Source organism: Aphis gossypii, chromosome 2, assembly GCF_020184175.1.
Source record: "Aphis gossypii isolate Hap1 chromosome 2, ASM2018417v2, whole genome shotgun sequence".
Taxonomy (NCBI): domain Eukaryota; kingdom Metazoa; phylum Arthropoda; class Insecta; order Hemiptera; family Aphididae; genus Aphis; species Aphis gossypii.
This window is the reverse complement of record NC_065531.1, coordinates 8,132,113-8,155,114: the sequence shown is the minus strand read 5'-3', so window position 1 is coordinate 8,155,114 and position 23,002 is coordinate 8,132,113. Positions and strand designations below refer to the sequence as shown.

The 23,002-nt window shown below is 23.3% G+C and overlaps 1 long non-coding RNA gene across 1 annotated transcript; it reads left to right on the top strand.

Annotated features, from left to right (window-relative positions):
• The first annotated feature begins 1,239 nt into the window (after positions 1-1,239).
• On the top strand, positions 1,240-21,546 carry LOC126550412 (uncharacterized). Its single transcript, XR_007604495.1, has 3 exons — positions 1,240-1,410; positions 2,521-2,559; positions 21,267-21,546. It is a non-coding gene; the product is annotated as an uncharacterized LOC126550412 (long non-coding RNA).
• The last annotated feature ends 1,456 nt before the right edge of the window (positions 21,547-23,002 follow it).

Sequence of the window (23,002 nt, the reverse complement as noted above, 5' to 3'; positions counted from 1 at the left end):
TAGACGCATACACCACGCGGGATTCTGTCGTCGGTGATTTTTTTTCTTAACCCGTGCAAGTAGTCACAACTTGTTTCTTCCGTTGATGTTTTTGCCAGTCACATGGGTGCGTCGTAAGAATGAAAAAAAATCCGACAGCACACCGTTTTTATACGGTTGATTCACCGTGATTGACGTAAAAAAAAATTGTCGTACGATACCGCGGCCGCGTGACTATATTAAAAAAATATATTATATATTAGTGAATCGCAATTAACGCATAATAAACACGACGCGAATATGACGAGTTGCATATTTTACACCTCGTAGTATCATCGTTGTATGCAATTTTCGTACTTTAACCTCGGAAAAAATAGCAGTCAGTCCGACACTTACACGCGATCCAAAGAGAAATATTAAAACTAGCTAAATAAATCATAATAATGTTTATAGTACAAATAAGGAAAGTTTACTGGCACAACTACACATTATTTATTAATAATTTGGTCATTAAATAACGGAGAAACACTATCATAATAAGACGTATTACCGGATAAAACGATTTGAAAAAATATAGTCCTTGGATTGTTGCAGATCGACTCTTCCGCATTTGAACTATTAATAATTCATTCACTTTCTTTCTTTCTTTCTTTCTTTTAATTGTTTAACTGAAAAATTAAATTTACTATAGTATAGTCGCACTAAAGAAGGAAGTTAGGGGTTAAAACCCCTCCTCTCACATTCTTTCTACAACGCTGAAAAAATACAACTATTTAAATCTAATTACATCCATTTTAACGATGATGAGTTATGATTACGACAATCCCCTCAAAAATTTTTCACCCATATAAACATCTACTGCAGACGTTTGCATTTATTTCAACCGAGTATAATATATATAAATATAAGTATTGTAAGCGTTTAAGTGATTGGTATAATTCATAATATGTATACAAAGCAAATAATATGCGTATTGCGTAGGTATATTATATATTAAATACCGGGTTTTAAATACGTGTCATATACATAAAAGAAACGTGTAAATCAAACGATTGAACTTTTTCAGATATTGTAATGACTACCTATGTGCAAGATTATCACTCATCACTTTTTCAGTTTTTATGCACGTTTTATAAGTACGATATTATTTATGTTCATTTAGCGCGTACCTATAACAACAAGACGCGGTTGTACCTAATATAATATAATATAATATATATAGTATGTTTAACAATTTCATACGTGCAATCATATTAAAATTTAAGTGTCAATGTTTAAAAATGATATATCATTGATTCTACCTATGTAAAATATAGTAAGTTTATTGTTTTATTTTATTTTTTTAAAAAAACTATCTTGGTATACGATTGTAAGTTAAACGGCGAGTGATGTGTATGCGGAAATAGAATTAACGCCAATTACATCATGAAGGTAAACATAATACTATTATACTCAATGTTAAATTATTCCACAAATGCGAAACACATAAAATCTATACAATTTAAATGTATCATTGTCATGTTGTGTGTAACCCTATAACTCTGTAATCTATGGTGCCTATCCCATCCACGGACGCAAAATAATATAACAGCATGACGACCATTCCGGATCGAGGAACTTATAATTTTGATTTTTTTTTGCTTATAAATTTATAGATGTTAATCTTACAGGATTAATTCGGATTAAACGGTTTTAAAATTAACAGAAAACTAACACGTGATTTTATAATATAGTCAAGTTCACGTAGTCGATCAATTACCCGAATATACTTTTAAAATTTATATTATTCATATTTTATTTCAAAAACCAAATTTAGTATCCACCTATACGTAGTTATATTTTGTGATGCGTGATAAATTTACACGTGCTGCACATAAACATAACCTATTTTTTTTTTAAAAAAACTAAGTACCTAAATAATATATTATATTTATGTCTAAACAATATTATGTATGTCGATTCTCAAGGTCACGTACGATTTTATTTGGAAAATAATATATTTTTTATTGTATGAAATCTATGAACTATATGAACTATAAATATAATGAGTTCGAGTTAAAACATTTATTTTAAATTCACAAATTTATCTTAAATGATATAACCTTTTACTACGAGAATTAAATTTAATGCAATATTTTTCTGCATAAAAACTTGTTAACCGTAAAATATATTGTTAGAAAAAAATTATTTCATTTCTTAATTGGTTTCTCACACAAAGCACCTAACTTATTGGGATTTGGCAAAAATAATTAATTATAATTATAATATTTATTAATATTATCGAAGTGTCAAAGTTTCATTATTTTTAATGATGATCATTTTATACGTAGTTCGTTGGAACTACACAAAACATCTTGCATATAATAATATTTAGTTTAATTTAAATACAGTTATATGATTTAAATAGTTTGTGCAAATCTATACACTTTAGTTTAAATATATTAATTTTTTTACATCATGCAGTTAATATAGATAAAAATGTATACGTTGTATTTTATATTTGTATGATAATTTATAATCAATATATTATTTTAATTTCAGTACTGTGGTCGCAACTTTATATAATTCAAGTATATTTCGGTAAGATATGAAAAATAATACTATAATATACGGTATTCTGTAAAGTACTAAAATTCTAAATTTTAAAAATCCTATATTTTTTTTAAAGAGTTCTTGTGGTAGAGGGCTCAAAAATGTAAGGACTTTATTACACAGAGATACCTATGCAGAGAGATTAACCAAACATAATCACTTTTTTTTTTATTCCATAAAGCAATTATTAAAAATCTAATTTTTGAAATTTTTAAATTTACTTTAAGATTATATTTTTAAATCCTTGAGATTTTTAGTACTTATTACTTATTCCTTATAACTTATATCTTATAATAAACTTTTGTTTTACAAAATAAGATTTATTCTATTTTCTGTCCTAAATTATTTACCAGATAATTTTTCTTAAAATTTTAAAGCGTCAAAATCAAAATGAATACTATTTTTTTTTTAACTTTATATTATACTAAGGATAATAGATTCATAATATTGGGTTGTAATGTAATGAACATTTTAATGAATAATATTAATTGTTCTTTATTTATAATTTGTAAATATAGTTCAAGTATATTAACAACTAGATCTTATTACTTATACTTTTATATTTTTGGAATACCATTTATAATATCAAATATTATACTTGGTCTAAATATTTCAATAACTTAAAAACTACTAGTTTTGAATTATGAATTTGGTACATTAAAAATTAAAATTGTTAAAAAAATGTTCACTAAAAAATTTAAAGTAAAATGTAGGAGTTATGATTTAAAAAATAGAAGTTTGTAAAGCCCAGTATACTTTTTAAATATTACAAAAATCTAAGAACTTAATAATACTGTGGTCATATTTAAAAAAACCAAAAATTTAAATTCAAACAATTTGTTGTTAAATGAAAAAAATGGGGGTTAGCATTTTGGTGAATCACCTTGTTAATTTTCTATTAAGATGAATTGGTATTCAATTTTGAGTTTATCATATGTTAGTGGTATCTACTATTTAAAATTGATACGTTTTGATGCGTTCAGATATCGTTCAAATCATCATACATTTAATCTATAAAAATAGTTTCTGGACTTATAAATTGATTTTTATTATATAGCAATTGTGTATGTGCAAATACTAAATAGTATATGTGCATATTATGGACATGTCTTATTAATTGTTTATTTTAACTCGTAGTGATGAATAAAACCAAAGTGAATTTGGAATCAAAATAGTGAAATTTAAGTATTTTAAACAATAATACGCATCTGTTAGGATGAAAACGGTGGTTATACAACTTATTAATCATATAACAAACCTTATAATAATAAAGGTGGTAAATTGGTAAATTTTTGAGTTCAAAATATCTGTCAGTATAATATTTTAAAACACAAATTGTATGATATTATAATAACTTCACTAATATAGTATTGTTCCAGTTATAAGGTTTTTTGCGATCTTTATTTAAAATTAAGGTGATTGTAAATTCAATCGATACAATTATTTTATCTCTATAAAACATGCATTGGCAATAAGTTCTTAAAATAAACGTCAACTTCACCGAAATTATTTTTGAACAATATCATTTTTAAATTTCAAATCAATAGCTAATTAGATTATATAGTATGACACATTTTTCTTTTCAATTTAAGTCTAACATTAACCAGTAACCACGTAAATCATTAATTGTTATAGTCTATCATTAAAAATTTGATTTTTTTTTGTACTATTATTGTGTAGATTTTGATATTAATGCATTTCATTTATAAAGTTAACGTTTTATAGTCTATACCGTTTAAGCGTATAAAATGTAAAGCTTAATAATACATTTTCTGATATATATATATATATCAAATTATAATTGAAAAAAATAGTTACTAGTTCATTTCATTTTTTTTTTTAATATGCCTACCTATTTTAATTGTACAAAAAAATGTGGATTTATTTTTTTTATAATATTTAAGTTAGTTAAATTATTTTATTGCCAGTGAAGTTGAAACTTATTTTTACTGGTCAAAAAAATTAGTACCTCTTGGATTTCTTCTTGGACCTTCTTGGATGTTATAAATCTGACCCTAAAATCGATTACTTGAAAATTGGAGAATTTGTATGCAACTCAAAAATAAATTGATAATTTCAAAATAATACTTCGTAGTTTAAATATCTAATACCTAAATGAACATGTTTTTGTTATTCAGTGAAATATAATTTTAACTCACGTAGGTGTAATATATTTGTAACAACTATATACCTGGCAGAAATGATAATTCAATGTAAATTGTTGGTCATTTGTGATACGTAGTACGATTTTATTTGGAGTAATATTTTAAGAATTTGATTACAAAATTAAATGACCACGTAATGTATAAAAAAAGCAAGTTTAAACTTTGGACAGACAATAAATAAATATTTGAACTTTAGTTTGATATTTTACTTAGTTATAAATAAAATAAATTGAAGTTTTTTTTTTGTCCGAAAATGTATACGAGCAGTTGAAACCAGATATATGTACTAGGATTATTTTAAGTATAGATTAGATATTATAATGTATACAAGTATAATACTCGATAGTAAAATGAAGTTACTATCAATGTTAATTGCATCATTATTTCGAGATTAGATTAAAATTCAAAAATATAATAATGGTATACTACCTACTATATAAGTGTATTAAATTAGTGTCCATGTAATTGAAATAGCGATACCGTCAAAATAATAATAATAATAATAAAAACAAAAGTATCAAAATTAAAAATTATTAATACCTCAAGAAACTTAAATCACATTAGTGTTATAATTTTACCGACGCATACGTCAATACCTATATAGGTCAGTATGTAAGTGTGCGTAAGTCATTTTATGCAAACCTACGTCCATTACATATTATAATTATTAGTTATTTATTATTTAATTATTATTTAGTATTAGTTAATTATTATAAGTAATGTGCAAATAAAACCTTCCGTAGGTTTTAATAACTAATGAGTATTAAGATTATGTAATAAAATAAGTTTGTTTACGTTTTTCGTCAGTATTTGCACAATTCATTTTCACACATTGATAGCATACTACTTTTAATACAAGCTATGGGTATACATCAGACGTAACATAATATAATAATTTGAAATTAATTAGTGATTACATATTATCGTACCTTAAGTTTTAACTATAAAAGTATATAGGCGGTACAAGTACACGTGTGCAAACTGTAATAATAAAATATGTATCAATCGAAACTTAAGATTAAATATAATAATTCGTTATTTAAAAACATGAGTTGTATCAATAATGTGATGAACCATGAATAAAAATCTTCTTCGACTGAGTTAGTTTGAGCCATAACAAATAATATACTAGGTAGCATGCTGAGTCTCATCTGGTTACTACTTTTCAGGACAATTGAGCGTGATTCACAAAGTATGCCATCCCCCTTTTATTCTTTAATAACGAACTTATTCAAACTACGACTTTTAGAATTTTTAATTATATTTAAATACTTCAAATATATATTGGTTTTTACACTAGTTTAGGTGTTCCTATGGAGATAGAAACTTTTTAAATTACTTTTTAACCTATTTATTGACTTGAATACATTTTTAAAAATTTGATGAGTCCAAACTATGATTATCTGCTGCTTAGTAGATAACCCTGATCTAAGTCAATATTCGAATGAATAGTTTCTGAGTAATTAAACCTTATATTATACAAGGATAATAATCCTTATTCATTAGAATCCAATGAGTCAAAATAAAATATAAAGACTTATATTCAATATGTAATAATTAGTCTAGTACTTATTATTATTCAGATAATTTTTATAAATTGAAACATTTTAATACATTTTTAATAATTATTATAATTTTTAAAACATTATAGCCTCTTATTGTCTTTTAAACTTATTATTATCATTATTATGAATTGTTATCACCAATTTACAATTTATAATAATTTTAAAATTATTCTTTTGAATTTTGATTCGAATGATTTAACATTTTCAGTAAGATCATTTGTGAAATAATTTATAGTAGAAAAATGCGATAGTTCTCACTTGGAAAATTAAAGTTCGTATCTCTACTGAGGTTAAGTTAGACTAATACTTCTTAATTAATATAAATAATTCAAGCATTTAGAAGTATGATCCTTAAGTATATTTATAAATTTCAAAAATTAAATTTTGAATAAATGTATTATCAGAGCTTAAAAAGAGTTTAGCATGCTTGATGAATCACTCTGTATATATCTGAATGTCATGTGGGTTATTATACTGGTTAAGTTTACGATCAAATTAAACATTAAGTAGAAAATTAAATTGGTTATTATGTAACACATGTCTAATTGGAACGTGGACCCATTAATAACATCAAATATTTATTTTGTAAAATATATATTAGTTATATTGGTAGTGATTTGTTGCCACAGTGAGACTTTATTTGACAGCGGATGGACGTCACAATTCTGAGTTTAAATTATCGAGAAAATGGTCAACGGAAAATCAATAAAATAGGGTTAAAAACCGGGGAAAACAATAAATCATATTTAAGACTATAAACCTATCTCTCTATGGAAGAAAAACATATTGTTTGAGGAATATTTTATGATTTATATAAATATAGAAATTTATCAAAATATTTTAAGATTCTGAAACGAACTATAAATAACTGATGATGATATCAAATAATTAAATTCAATAAATTCAAATTGACATTATGAAAATGATAACTACATCCGAACATCACGTGAACAAAACATAACTTATGCACAAGCTTTTTATTTTATTTTGTTTTTATGTGGGAAATATACAATCTATTCAATGCATAATAATTAATTTTGATCTTAGGATACATTTCTATTGATATTCGTTAATAGAACCTGATGTGCAGATAATTTTATTTAAAACTATGTTACGTATTTACTGTAACAAGTATAAACACCATTGGCATGGCAGCGCATTAAATTTCCAGGGAATGAATTAGATAAAAGTGTAGAGATTAAAGAATTTGATTGTGTAAGTAATTTTCAGTGAAATCTGTAAAAGTATTTGGCTACTAATTTTCGAGTGTGTTGTTGGATATTAACATATTATGTACCTGTAGGAGTATCAAAAATAAATACATTTTGAACGATTATTGTGTTGTTAACTTTAAAATATGATTAAATTCACTGACCAATTTGTTTTTATTTCTTCATAATGAATATTTTTTTGTTTATTTTAACATACATTCATATCAATAATTATACATTTTTAACCATTATAAATTGTTATAACATAGGTTAGTCATAGATTTTAGTGTAATACTGTCGTTTAATAATATCATCTTCTCCAATCAAACGTCATAAAAGTCTTATCTATTTTTAGTATTTTTACAAAAAATGTTATATAGTTGTTTTATAAAATTTCACCTTTATAAAGCCGCAGTAGTGGTTAATTCATATACGATTAGTGGTTTTTATCGGTCAAAAAATAGTATGTGGTTACTTGACCACGATCAACATTTGACAGTAAATAACCATGATTTCGTTATTTAATATTGTTTAATAAAAGTTTTTATTTTATCAGTACTATAAAAATATTAGGTACGTATCTACATTATGTTCATGATAAGTCTTCCATTTCACACGATATGAATTGTATTATAATATAATTTTATTAAAGTATAGGAAAAAAAAAGAATAAATGAAAACCTGAAGTAAATGTCGTATACTGGCACAAATATTTTTTATTTACCTGGTGAAAATATCTTAAATATATTAAAGGTTGAATGATACGCATTTGACTTAGTAGAAATGTTGAAAAAATTTGTGTTATATAGCTTTATTCTCTTTAGCAAATAATTTTAATATTTTATGATTTAGCATAATTTTATTATACTAGTATGTAAGAATTTTAATTAGTTTCACTTTAATATTTTTAAACGATTAAAGGTATTAATAATTACAAAAATTGTATTTCTAAAATTTTAAATGAATGTACCTACCTAAACTATTTTATTAAAAAAACGTCCGTCTATTGTTCACGTGTTATATACTTATATGGTATATTATAAATAAAATAAGTTCAGAATTATTTTATAATCATTCCTATTTTGTTATATGCTCAATTAATTAGTTTAATCGTATAGTTTTTAAGAATGTGGGCTTATAATTTTTAAACTTATTTATATCTATATCTGATGACTGATACCTATATACGAGTATCAATATTTTTATTATATGCTCAATCGGCATAGTAAAATATTATAAATATTTTTATACCTCAAGTCATTCGTTAAAAATAATTGTAAGGCAAATTGTTTTCTTTTGACGATGGAAAATGGGTATCTATAGGTATAACACATAAATTAATAATTTTTTACAAAAATACATAGCTACCGGGGTGAAAAATTTGGATGATTAGGGATAAAAGACTACAAATTAAAATATAAAAAACTGCTTAAATCCAAAGTTTAAGAAATGTACATGTTAAGTTTAAAGTGATTAACTTATTTGGTCTAAACGGTTGGCTCTATATAGAAAAAATATAGACGGATAGCTAATTTGGCTTTATACACATAGTCATCCGTTATTAATAAAGCAATCAATCTGATATTATAATATGCAATGAAATGCAAATATAAAATATATAATATAAAATTGTATTATAATAGTTTATATTATATAAGTAAGTATACTATAATTATATTGCATTGATAAGTTGCATTATAATCTTTTCTGTTCAATACAGTTGAAATCATGTTAAATACTGTGCTAGGTTTGGATAAGGCTTACGAACTTTGGCCTCAGTTTCACTAATATATATATAGGGCTTACAATGTCCTAGTTGAATTATTATAAGTATATTGTTTATGGTGCGTAAATAAAATGTAAGACTGCAAAATATGTACTACACTATATTGTATGCATTAGACAACGTATACATATATGTATACTAAATAAAGATTCTGAACTTTGGAGCAACCATGAATAATTATGTCTTATACTTATATTTGCATTTGTAGTGATTAAATACAATTCGACGAATACCGTTCACGTTTTAACTTGTTAATAATGTAACAATATGTTTGACTTATAATTGGTGAAGACTTAAAACATACAAGTAAAATAATTGAAAATGAACATTACAAGAAATATTAGAAATTTTAATTGATTGTTAAAGTCAACAATAGTTTGTAAGGCATAAGGCAACCAAATAAAACATTTAATGCATTATAATATTATATTGTAGAATCCAGTTTAATAATATATCAGGTCAAAAACGTAGATATTTTTAATGATATATTCAAGTAGCTATGTTGTTTAGCCACAGAAGATTACATCATATTCAAATATAAAATACAATTAAATAGTTATACTAGTTAAGACCTGAAATAGGAAGGTTCATTTGTGGTAAAAATATCCTTACAAGGCTATCTATTACATCATTTTTTGGGTTTAAAATTTTATGCTTTAGATTACCCTTTAGTCCACTTAAGTATTAAATATAGCTAGATATTTTACAAAAAAAAAAAAAAATATATATATATAAACCAACAATATAATGATGATTGTACTTTAAAATATAAATATAAATAACTTTTAATAACAAAACTATGATTAGAAGGGCTTAAGATGTATTGGCATTTGTGGCAAAACGATTTAAAAAATATTACAAAGTTGTAAAAAATTGTCTATAATAATGCACTAAGTGGTCGATAGCAGATTAGCCAAAGTCAATTATTGAAAAAATATTATCTTCGAGCCAATATCAGTTATATATTGAATTTAAATGAAAATGAATGCTAGTTGCTGAAGTGTACTAATTAGTATTAATTAGATAAATAAAGTTTTTAACGAATGCAATTGTTTGTCTGTGTATATAATGTATGAGCAAAAATAATAACTTAAAATTGCATTTTTTATATGTTAATAATTTAAAAAGAATTTTTATTTGCTGCAATTGTAAATACTTATATTCTTTCCGAGAAATTGATAATACAATTTTAGTTATTTAACGTTTTTTTACTTATAATTAATTAATTTAATCTAATGTATACATAATAATATATTTTAATCAATAATATTACTATAGATTTAATTTGATTGAATCGACTTTGTTTAAATTTCATAATTTTAATCTGAAAATTATGCATTATAAACGTAACATATTCTTCATTATACTTTTATAAGGATATTGTAATTTGTAATTAATCAAACATAGAATATGTTTATTGTTAAATCTCCTCTTATCTCAAATAAATATCAAATGTTTTTTGAAAATTTAAGATTAGATTATTATTATTATATTATAGTCAAATTGTACCTACTTAAATTTTTATGTTATGTTTGTCTTATTTTCGTCCTTATTTACTTGCGATAGTTTAATATTATATTATCTTAATACGTTGTCACATACGAGACATATGAGGTCAAGGCACATAATATTTTGTATTTCCATTTCACGAACATGTAAATCCGATTAAATAGTTTATCATCAAATATTTGCAATGAAGTTATTTTAAATTTGTAGTAATTTTTTATGGTACTGTAATAGAAACTGAACGAAGTGATTTAATATTTATTTTCCGTTAGCTAATACAAATGTATTTTTTATTTAAAAATTAATATATTTTTAGATTCGTAGAATATATGAAATGAGAAAAAAATTCTTAAATAAAGTGTGTTGTAATAATTGAGCGTGTTATTTTTTTTCACGTTTTTATTACATAGAATAAATCGTAATTTGAAAATATACTATAATCACATTATAGTATAATATTTTTATGAACGTACATAATACATGGGGCTCAAATGTACTAAAATATGTATTTATATTATTTTTATTTAATTTGAATAATATAATATGAAAAAAAAAAAATAGAAGAAAAAATTCATAATATGTTTATAAAATGTTGTATTAAAAAAACTACTAAAATGTTAATAAAGGCGTAAAATCGTTTTCAACGATACAGCTTATACATTGGGTTAATAGCCATTTTTTAACATGATACTTTCGTATTTTTATATAGGATTATTCACCAAGCGTGCTTATATCTTATGTTTTTCTTTAATAATTAATATTTTATTTAAATTCTGATTTTTTAAATTATAACTATATACCTTAAGTTACTAATATTTAAGGATCATATTATAATATGTAGAATATAAAAAAAGTTGTTCTTATTTAAAAATAAGAGTTTGAAATTTAAACATTAAATAACTATAGGATACTTTTCATACATAGTAAACAAATTTGAAGATTTAAAAATATTGTCTTAAGCATTTTTAAAAATTCCATAGACCACACTTTAATTAAATTAAATATTAAAGGATGATAAGGGAGTTAGTACGTTTGATTGAATTACCTTGTATATTGTATATTCAACTTTGGTGACTATATTATTTTATTCAGTTTTTTTTTCTTAATCGTATATGAAAGTCATGATATATATTCTCTACAGTAGAATAGTTGATTGGTAAATATACGAATAATATCATAATCTCTTATCTGTTCATGAAAGATTCATTTTACCTTTAAATCTACGAATTTCGTTTTACAATTTAAATTGCAGTTGAATATATTATTGAATAAAAATTACGATTGTTGCAAGAGTCCAAAAATAAATTATACAACAATTTAATAATTCAAATAACCCGTATTGTTGTGATAATATTGTGACGCAATTTTGTTTTGTAAAATAGTTAGGTATAGATACCGTACAAGAAAATTATATATTACGGTATACCTAATTCATGTATACTCGGTGGCCCAAAGGACGCTATGTGGCTGATAAACACGCATATCATAATACCTATCTATAAGGATGAATTTCCAGCTACCTTATGATAACTAGCTTACACAATACACTCAAGGGTGTGCGTTTTATTGTTTAATATTACAATAATATTCCTAAATTTTAAACTAATTTAATTCGACTGAGACAATGAACTATTGTACCGTAGGTACCAAATCATTTATTTATTTATTATCTGTATTCAAGAGTACTTGTGTAACATACACACAAGTATAATAACATATTATATCTATGAACGGATATAATTTGTAGTTTATTGTACAAATCTGTGTACACGGCAATTATTAGTATGGTATTGTAAAAACACGTTTAAACAAATTATTTACACTGCGATAATATGATATGTACATTATATAGCTACTTTAAATTGTCTACACATTATAATATACATGAATTAATTGTAAAATAATTATATGCCTATCAATTTAGCTTTTTATCTTTTATAAGTTAAAGTTATAATCATGTTTAATCTACATACACTATCTATTACTTATATAAAAAAAAAATTGTACCTATGCCTTATCACATCGTTTAAATTGATGTTTTAAATTAAAATAAACATATCATTTATATTTGTTGTATGTCTATATTAAATATCTATAGATATTGTCATATTGATTTAATATTGAAGTTGACATAAATGTTTAATCACCTAAAATAATAAAGGTAGATAATTAAAAAAAAAAAATAAATGAACTAATAAGTGAATTTAATATTTGTTTCCACGAATTTCTACAGTTGAATATACTGTTATTTGTCTATGAACTTACAAATTAACATTCTTAACATTGAATTAACTAATTAAAAAGCCTTTATATAAAGGTTTTTAAAAACTTAAGTTATTTTTTTTGTATAACTATATAACTATAAATAATAATTGTTCTTTAATAATATTGTATTGTGTACTCAATTTGTTATTAAATTATGCAATCAATAGACAATACTATTCGTAGCTCTTCTCCATAATAATAATAAAAATAACTCTCCATCAATAATTTGTCACTTGCATTTTGACAAGTTACATTTACGAAAACTACAACTCGGTCATAAATCATAATTACAATCATTACTATTTTTCGGACATTTTTATAAATTAAATTATATGCACGATCGCAATACTATGACGTATGCCCATGTTACACACATTTAGTTAGTCCATCAACGTCCACAATTAATAACTGTTGCCGTGGTTCAAACTATTACCAGCTTTGTCGATATTATGTCATACCTTAACCTAGCCAAGAGAACGTATATAGAAACAAAAGAACTTAAAACAGCGATCTAAACACAGGGGACTTCGATCACCGAGAAATTATTTAAGTCAGGGTTTTGCTCTTTGACCGCCGAATATTGACTAACTAACGAGAATTACCTCTACTTATATGTACATGAAAATTACATAGATAATATAAGTAGATATTTTAATACGATTGAAGTAATAGATATCAAATTTGTTGGTCTGTCTCCTAACGCAAGTTACGAAAAAAAAAAATTAAAACTAAAAATATTATAGATTTTCAATTAGGTACTTACATAATAATTTGTACATATTTTTGAATTTATAAATGTTTGTCAACATTTGAATTTTAACACTTAGGTATAATCAATAATTGTGAGGATCTATTTTTTTTTTATTAGTTTTTGTAAGTAGAGAATTTTTACCAACATAAATCGATGAAAACTAATAAAGTAAAAAATTCTAACATTTATTCATATAGTTCAAACGAGCCAAAATATTTTGATAATTATATAATTTTAGAAATTTGATAACTAAAAATTAATTTATATAAGTTCTTTAAACATTTACATTCCCTTAATTTTATTTTTCTTTAATTTTTTTAGATAATTTTAAAAAGTACCCACTGGAGATTATTTTATTGTATAGTAATTAAATAGTACAATATAGATCCAATTTCCTTTCAAAAATAAATAATACAGATTGAAGCATTTTTACATCTGTTATAAAATGTATCTTTAGAAATTTAATAAAAATTAGTACAATACAGTTATTACTACAAAATTAGCACATTTATGACCCCCCCTCCTCAGAATCTAAAACACTTATTTTCAAATAAGTATTTGACAATTCTTATTTAATTTCCATAAAAAAGTGGGTGAATGATTCATTTTGATATAAAATGTGGCACATGTAAAAAACTATGTTAAGTACGATTTTATTGAAGGAGTATGGTGTGATATATATTTATTTAATTCGTTTGATTTATGTAACATCATTTAATGCTTTTTTATTATGATAATACTTACATTATAGTGATACATGATAATATTATAGCATGTATATAATAAACTGTACACTCTATCATTAATTAAAATTTATAATAAATAATAATTAGGTATACGTGTTAAAATTTATAAGAATGGATTTCATTAACTGAATATTTTTTTTTTTTCAGTTTGTAATAAAAGTCACAAAATTTTAGCTAATACACCATCTCATGTGAAAAGTTTTAACCTAGCTAAAAAAATACTATTAATGTGATTGAATATGCTATCACATAATTTCAGATTGTAAAATTATAAATTATTTAAACCAGTCAGGCTTGTAAAATTACGCATTTAAACTGCAATATTGGTGTTGTTTTCATTGGATGCTTACATACGTAGGTAATATAATCATGAGTATAGTTCAAAAACAAATAAGTTGAATGAAATAAAAATAAATTATGTTTTGATTGTAAATTGTGTATATAGCTTAACAGGACTCTCGAAAAAAACGTAATCTTTACATACTGTTATCAAATTTAATACATTCAATAATTTCTGTTCATTTTATCTTCAATTCAAGTATCTACTGTAAACTTGTAACTAGTATAGATAAAACCATCTAATATTAATTAGTTGCATGTAAGTTTATTTGTATTGTATTTCACTTGAAATACATTTAATCGTTTTCAAAGATTTCGAATAACTAATAGTTTTATACGAAACATGTCTTAACAAATTTATTTAATCGATTGTATACATAAAACATGTTATATTTGTTCATATTTTACTAGTTTACCATTAGTGTAAAATGTTCTTAAACACTACGTTTGTTTCATTTGGCGATATAATATATATATAGATAATTTAATTTAATAGTTGATTTAAAATAATAATAACAAAACAATATTCAATACAACTCTATTAAATTACTATGACAACGTTATTTAAAATTCGACCTACCTAAATTTACCCGAATGTTCCTTATAGGTAGTCTCGACATAATATTGTAATAGTACATTGATTCAGTGGGACTATTTGAAATGGTTCTAGGAATCGATCTACGTTCGATAAGTTTTATAAGTATAATTTGATAACTATATAAATTACGTAAATTTACGTATAAAAAACAGAACTGTATACATCCATCGAGTGTAATTTAATATGGTCAGACACTGTTGTTACATTGAAAAATTTCCACATCAAAATAATTCGATAGTTTTGTTCTAAAAAAAGAAATGTTTATTTAATATGTAATGTAATTGAATGATTAATTATTATTGTTTGAGTTGATATTTTAACATATACATACGTGCGACTGTCAGGCGATTAAATCTTTTGAAAATAATGTAATTGATGTTATTTTGATGAGAATGCAATATTGTACTTGCATTTATAGTCCTTGGCACATTAATAAGATTATGATATTGTTGTCACCAAAGTGTAATAAACATTTTAAATATGTCTTATCTACATAACTTTCTGTCTTGAGTAATTTATCAAGCAAATTATTAGGATTTTATTTTCATAACTTAAAAAGTACCTACATATTGTACCATCAAAACATTAGTGTACCCACTTAGAATTGTCCATTTGGATGGTTACGTGAATTCTTGTAGTAAAAGTAACGTAAACATTTTTACTTGTGTACTGTTCTGTATACTCTAAAAAAATTAAAACTGTAAATTTGGCATCCAAATTATTAAAAGTTTGTAAAATATTTTTTGTGCTATGTATGATAATTTAATATAATTGTGTAATATAATATTTAAATTCGATTATCTCAAAACACAATTATTACCGCATTAATGTACCTGCGGATATTGTGATAATATGAGTACGCTTTATGTATAAATATTAAATATTGTCGTTTGTTGGATTTATACCCATATACAGTGGACAGTTACAAACACGTTTTAATATAATTTTTTTGTATAATATTAAATTTTGCTCATAATTAAATTTTTTTAATATACCATTATGGCTATATAGATAATAATAGTCATGCACCTACATTGTACAATATAAATTGAATTACCATATTGTTTATATGAATATGAAATTTATATACTATTGAATACGTCATAGTTGTTATATTATTATTTTCAAATATTTTGTTAGAGTACTTTAACTTTACAGGAGGTGCACCGAATATCGAATATGACTTCGTAGCATTTTAAGGTTAGAATAATAATTTAAATTGCATTCCATATTTTATGAATTAATTTAAAGTGTTATTTAAAAGTCCATTTTTTTAATTGTTTGAAAATTAAAAGTTCAATTTATCAATTTATTAACTTAAAATTTAAAATTTTAATTTTAATACAAGAAAAAGGCTATACGTACAAAATCAGTAGTCGCTCTGTCGTACAGTAGATGACAATAGTGACTAGTCTCTGAGTAGGACTCTGTAACAAATGTGTTCAATTGTAGTTCAATGATTTATCATTATATTCTGAGCAAAGGCAGTATCATTTTTTATAAACCAAAATTACTAAACAAATTTTATTTTAATAATATCATTACAATTTTAACAAATGTTAGTATCATCATTTATAATTTCTGACAGTTTTGAAAAGTACATACATATTGAGAATTTTTTACTTTTGAATCTATAAAAAATTAGCAAAAAGTTATTTTTTACTAAAAACTATCCTTAAAGTTGTAAATCAAAGCATTTTTTTCAAACATAAATGTATTTTTACTCTTCTAATACATCTTCTACAACACTTTAAATCCAAAGATTGATTTTTATATTTTATTCAATTTGTTTGTATTTTGGAATAGGAGTATATCAAATATATTATGAATGTATTCCATACAAACAAAATGAAAACATATCAAATCCTGGTAGTATTATAAAGGATAAAAATAAAAAAACAATGTGGACTTATGTAGTTGTAAAATAAAACTTTGAATGTAATTTATTTAATTAATATTATACAATAAACATATAATTAAGATAAAAAAGTAAATTAATTATAAGTATAAAAAAATATTGAAGCAATACATGAAAAAAAGCATACCAATGCTAATTATCAACGAAAATGATATAACTATTTTTAATTTATCATGTATCACTGTAATAGATTAATTTATTATTTATAAGATATTAAGTATGAAGTACTTATTACGAAGATAAAATGTTTTAAATTACATACAAATTTACAAAATGTATTGTTATATTTTTTAAACAAGTATTCAAACAATTGTTAAGCATTGAATTATTAACTGAAATAATTGAATCTATTGATTTATTTTTTTTTATGGTTCGATATTGTAAAAAATCACTTACAATATTTCAATAATATTTAACATTGATCAATTTTTATTTTTTATAATTTAAAATTGATGTATAATTGACCTTAGGCAAACAAAAAATTACCACCTTGACAGTTGATTTATTGATTGTATTAATATTTATATTACAAAATATTTTCATTAGTTTTATTTTTTCATAATGCACGATTCCATTAAAATTACTTATAGGTACTCAGATTTTGATCTAAAATTACAATTATTCAAGCCATCAGTATACAATTCAAGTACAAATCAGTACAATTTGATATAAATACCCAATACCCACATATTTCTAGTAAACTGGTGAAAATAAATTCCATAACACGAGAGACCTTTTACTACGTATAATATTCGTGGAGCGTATGGAATAAATACAATATAATATAAGCTGACACAATTTCAATTTCAATTTCAATTACTTCTTCTGCGATATATGTGATACGTTGTAAAACATAATATACAGTACAATATATTAATTGTGTATTTGTTAAACATGGAAGGAGTTCTTATTTTCAAAACCAATCACGTGTACATGGCTGCTGTACTGCAATAGGTTTACTGTGAGATTGATGTGTAGATATAATGATATAAAAAAAATGTAAGTCCTTCACATAAAGTTGTTTTTAGTACAAAGACAAATAAATGGTACTATATGAGGGTTTAAAATCATTAAAATAAAATATATATACGACATAAATTAAGTACACAATATCGATCAAAAGTTGTAAACTTGAAACAATATGCAAATAATATACGTTGATTATTTTCAAGTATAAATACATGATACAATATGTACTATTTATACATCACATTACACAAACCACGAGATTTGTTTCTGATACACTAAATTCTGAACAGAGTGAGTGATCAATTATATAATAATTTTTTTAAAGACTGTAATTTTTCTTAAATTTTTTTTAAATACAACAACTTACTATGTCCGTGGTATAAAATTATTGAAAACAATTACATAAATAATATAATAAATGGTATTGTAAATATTTTATTTCAAATTTAAATTATTGATCGTATTATTATTATAATTCATAGTATGAAACTCTATATCCATATTATTTTTCTAAAATAATTTAAAAATAAATCTTACGTTTTCTTTTCATTTATAGCATCTTTACAGGTTAAAAAGTCATAATATTAACAATTATATTACTATTATATTTCATGAAAATTAACCATTTAAATAAATCATTTAAGTTGATCAAGTTAATGAAAAAATTCAACTTGGGTTAATTAAACGAGGTCAACATTTACAAAGTTAAATCTTATAATTTATAAATAACTAACAAGCAATATACTTAGGTAATAAGTTCAAAAACCTCCAAGTAATTATGAAAATAATATTAATTTAGTTAAAAATAAGTTAAGTGACTTTTTTATTTTCTACAGATTGTACTGTAAAGTAATTACGATTTGTTGTAGAATTTTTATTTGACAACGTAAACGAGTAATTCAAATAATTTCAATAATTTATTTAATTTTATTTAAAATCATTAAATTCGTTTAATACTTTTCTTATGTATAAATAACAATGAATTTAATTATTGTGCTTTTTTTGTACTATTTAGCCAATTATTGCTCAAATGTATAAATAAAAATATAGTAATAAGGAAAAATACATTTATTTAATAAAAAACAAAAAGTTAATTGGAAAAAAATCGTAATTTATTTGGAATCAGTTTTATCTTTTGTTACATTAAAATAAATCTTCCAAGGTTTAGTTTTATATGTTGTGTTAATGTAACACTTTGATAAGATGTAGACAACTATATCAAATATTCATACTTATATTCAAGACAAAAAGACTCAAAGTTTCGGTATATAAATTTAACTAGTCGATTTTTAGCCTCAATAATATGTCTGTTAACCTCACAGATCCTTCATACTTTTTTTTTATTTCATCATTTTATTATATATCTTATTGATATTAGTTAATTTAGTTAGAGTTTTCAATTTTAATAAATATTCAAATAGTACGTACCTTGATCAACAGTTTTTCCTTAATAAAAATAAGCAAATAAATTAATTTATAAATATAGATAAATACAATTTAATAGTATACGATTTCAATTTAAAAAAAAAATATTGATATAAAAATTCTAAAAACCAATTTTTAATTAATTACAATTAGTTTGCAAAATATTGGCATATTTTCAAATCTATAAGACAAGGTCGGTTGGCCAAATACACGGTCATAATATTTTGTAGTCATAAAAAAATAAAAATAAAATTATCTTATTTTTTTTTAAATTTTTTATTTTTTTTTTGAATGACAGCACATAATTTTTATTTCATTTTCCAATGAAGAATATTTTATTTGAGTATTCTGATTTCTGATGTATTAAAATAAAACTTTGAACGAGTAGTTATTTACTTAAAATAATCTTAAATTTTAATTGTATTATAAGCGGTGTAGTATGACATTAAGGTACTTAAAAAAATGTTGCTTTTCCATCTGTTTAATATACTCTCATAATATTATGTAGTCTAACTAATCGTTAAAAATTTGAATTTTATACTTTAATATATTACTAAAATTCTTCTTTTTACGATTATAAAACAAAAAAAAAATAGTGTACAATGTAACTTAAAAAAGTAAACCAGTTTAAAAATATTAAGCGGCTATAAAAGAATAATAAAAAGTAAAATATTTTTTAATTTTTTTTTTTTAATGAATTAAAAATTATTTTTGAGTATATTAAGGTTTTTAAGTTTAGAGTGTCTTAAGTCGAGAAAAATATTATTTTTATATTTATGTATAAATATTGCAAAATATTCCATATTTCCACGATTAAGACTTTCTGGTTCAGTTTAGGGCAAAGGCACTTATTATATAATTTATAAAGAAGAATATTTCCTTTGCATTGACCCGATAGATTTCAAATATTTAAATTTTTGAATAAATTATGAATAGTTAAAAATAACCAAAATAATTTTAAATTAAAACATGCTTATATTTATAAAAAAAATGTAAGTATTAAAAATCCATCCGGTAAATACACAAGAAATATTCTTCTTTATAAAATATATAATAGGTGACTTTGTCTTAAACTAAATCAGAGACTCGTAATCGTTGAAATACGGATCATCTTTGTTCCTATATTATTTGAGAGATAGATAGAGAAAACAAATGTTGGTATGGCGGCCCCTTGACTAATTCAAAATATAAATTTTAGTAATGTGATTTTACATCTAAATCATACATACTAGTTTGATGTGTAAGGTACTTCACGAAAAAACGATATGTGTGAATAACTTTAATCGCTAATAAGTATTTTGATTTTTAAGAGCCCTCTAAAGATTTTCATTTATTATTTTCACAAAACATGAAATTAATTGCATTAAAATATGAAAATAAAATCTTGGCGATGGGATTATACAATATTACTGCAATTTAAGGAATTTTTTTTATTTTTATCATATTTTTAGAGAAGGCTGATTACTGGAGCATCAAATGTACAACAGTATCGATATAGCCATCTACCGGCGACAGTATCATCCGTGCAAGCAATTCAGATCGATGGCCTTCCAGAGCGCACCACACGAATAGAATTAAATTATCTTATCGCCGCTTAATTTCACAATGATTATACTTTTATACACCTGAACTTACATAATTGTATAATGTTATTAATTATCAAGTATTATTTAAAATGTACTTATTTTTTTTTTTTTTTTTTTGATTGATTTATTGTATAAATTGAAAGTGTGAAACATATCAATTTTACGTCCACCAGTACTCATTTAGTTTTACTAACTTTAATATTATAGTATAAATTAACCTAATTTTTAACTCAAAGGTAATATTTCTGTGATTTTTTGATATTTTAACTTTGAGGTGAGATATAAGTACATAAAATATCACGATCTAAAAATGTCCAACAACTCTCTTCAAAATTAAAATATCAAAAAAATACCTTCATAAAATTCATTGTAATATTAAATTACTTAAGTTAATTAAAAAGTTGAACATTTATATAGAATGTTATACACTTTAAAGACGGACAATACGTGCGGGTGAGTCGTCTACAAGTTAATAATTTATAATATCGTGTTCAATAGTAAGTATTGTTTTATTATATTTATTGACGCAGAGCTCCTTCTGATAAAAGCTATCTATGACGATTGGCTTAATTATTCATATAATCAATAATTATTATTGATTACATATTAATTTATGTGCAATTATTATGATTAGATTTTATTTCGCTACTGTTGTTGATAACTATAGTCAACTATAGTCTATAAGACTAAATTCTTAGAATGTTCATCATGAGTTGTGACATACAAAGATACCTACTTTATCCGCAACATGTTAATTATAATAGTATTCATCATTCATCTTTTAAAAACTAAATTATTCTCAAATTACACGCCAATTTATATTTAGACTATAATCTTTAATCTTTAAGTCGAAGACTTATTAATGATTAAAGTATTTACGATTTTCATAATATGCGTATCATTACGACATAACTTTTAAATAACATTAATGCTTCTGTATTAAACTTTTCAATTAATATTAAATATTGCATCTTTGTTCTTAAATTATAAACATTCTAATTTAAAATTTAAATCACTACAGTAAACCTATAATCATACATAATTTTGGTGATTACCTAGCTATAGAAAGATGAGCAAATTAAATTAATATCATTGCATTATGTTCATGAGTGTAAAAAGTATTTAGTAGTCATACCAATACCTGTAAAATAAAAGTATATAAAAAAATATTATAGAGCCATAACTTTTCCTCTCAATCATTAATCATAAAATGCTAAAATGTAAACAATAAAATAAGTGTAATATATATATATATATTATAACTATTTAGACATATATTATATTTAGATGATTAAAATGTTTTAAAATATGATTATTTATTATCGAATATATTATTAGATAATTGTTTTCAAATACTTTTTCTATAGTTGGATAACTGAATCTACTTTGAATCATAGTCGACCTAATTTTTTATTTTTCTCACATAATCAAAAGATCGGTTACGTGTAGCCGAATTTATATATAGTTAAGTGAATGAGGTCTTTAATAGTCTATACAAAACTGGGGAGAATTTCTGTTGTATAAGGTATACATGATTAAAAAAGTTAAGATTGTGTTTGGACTTTAACATAAAATATCTATAGAACTTAAAGAATTTATTA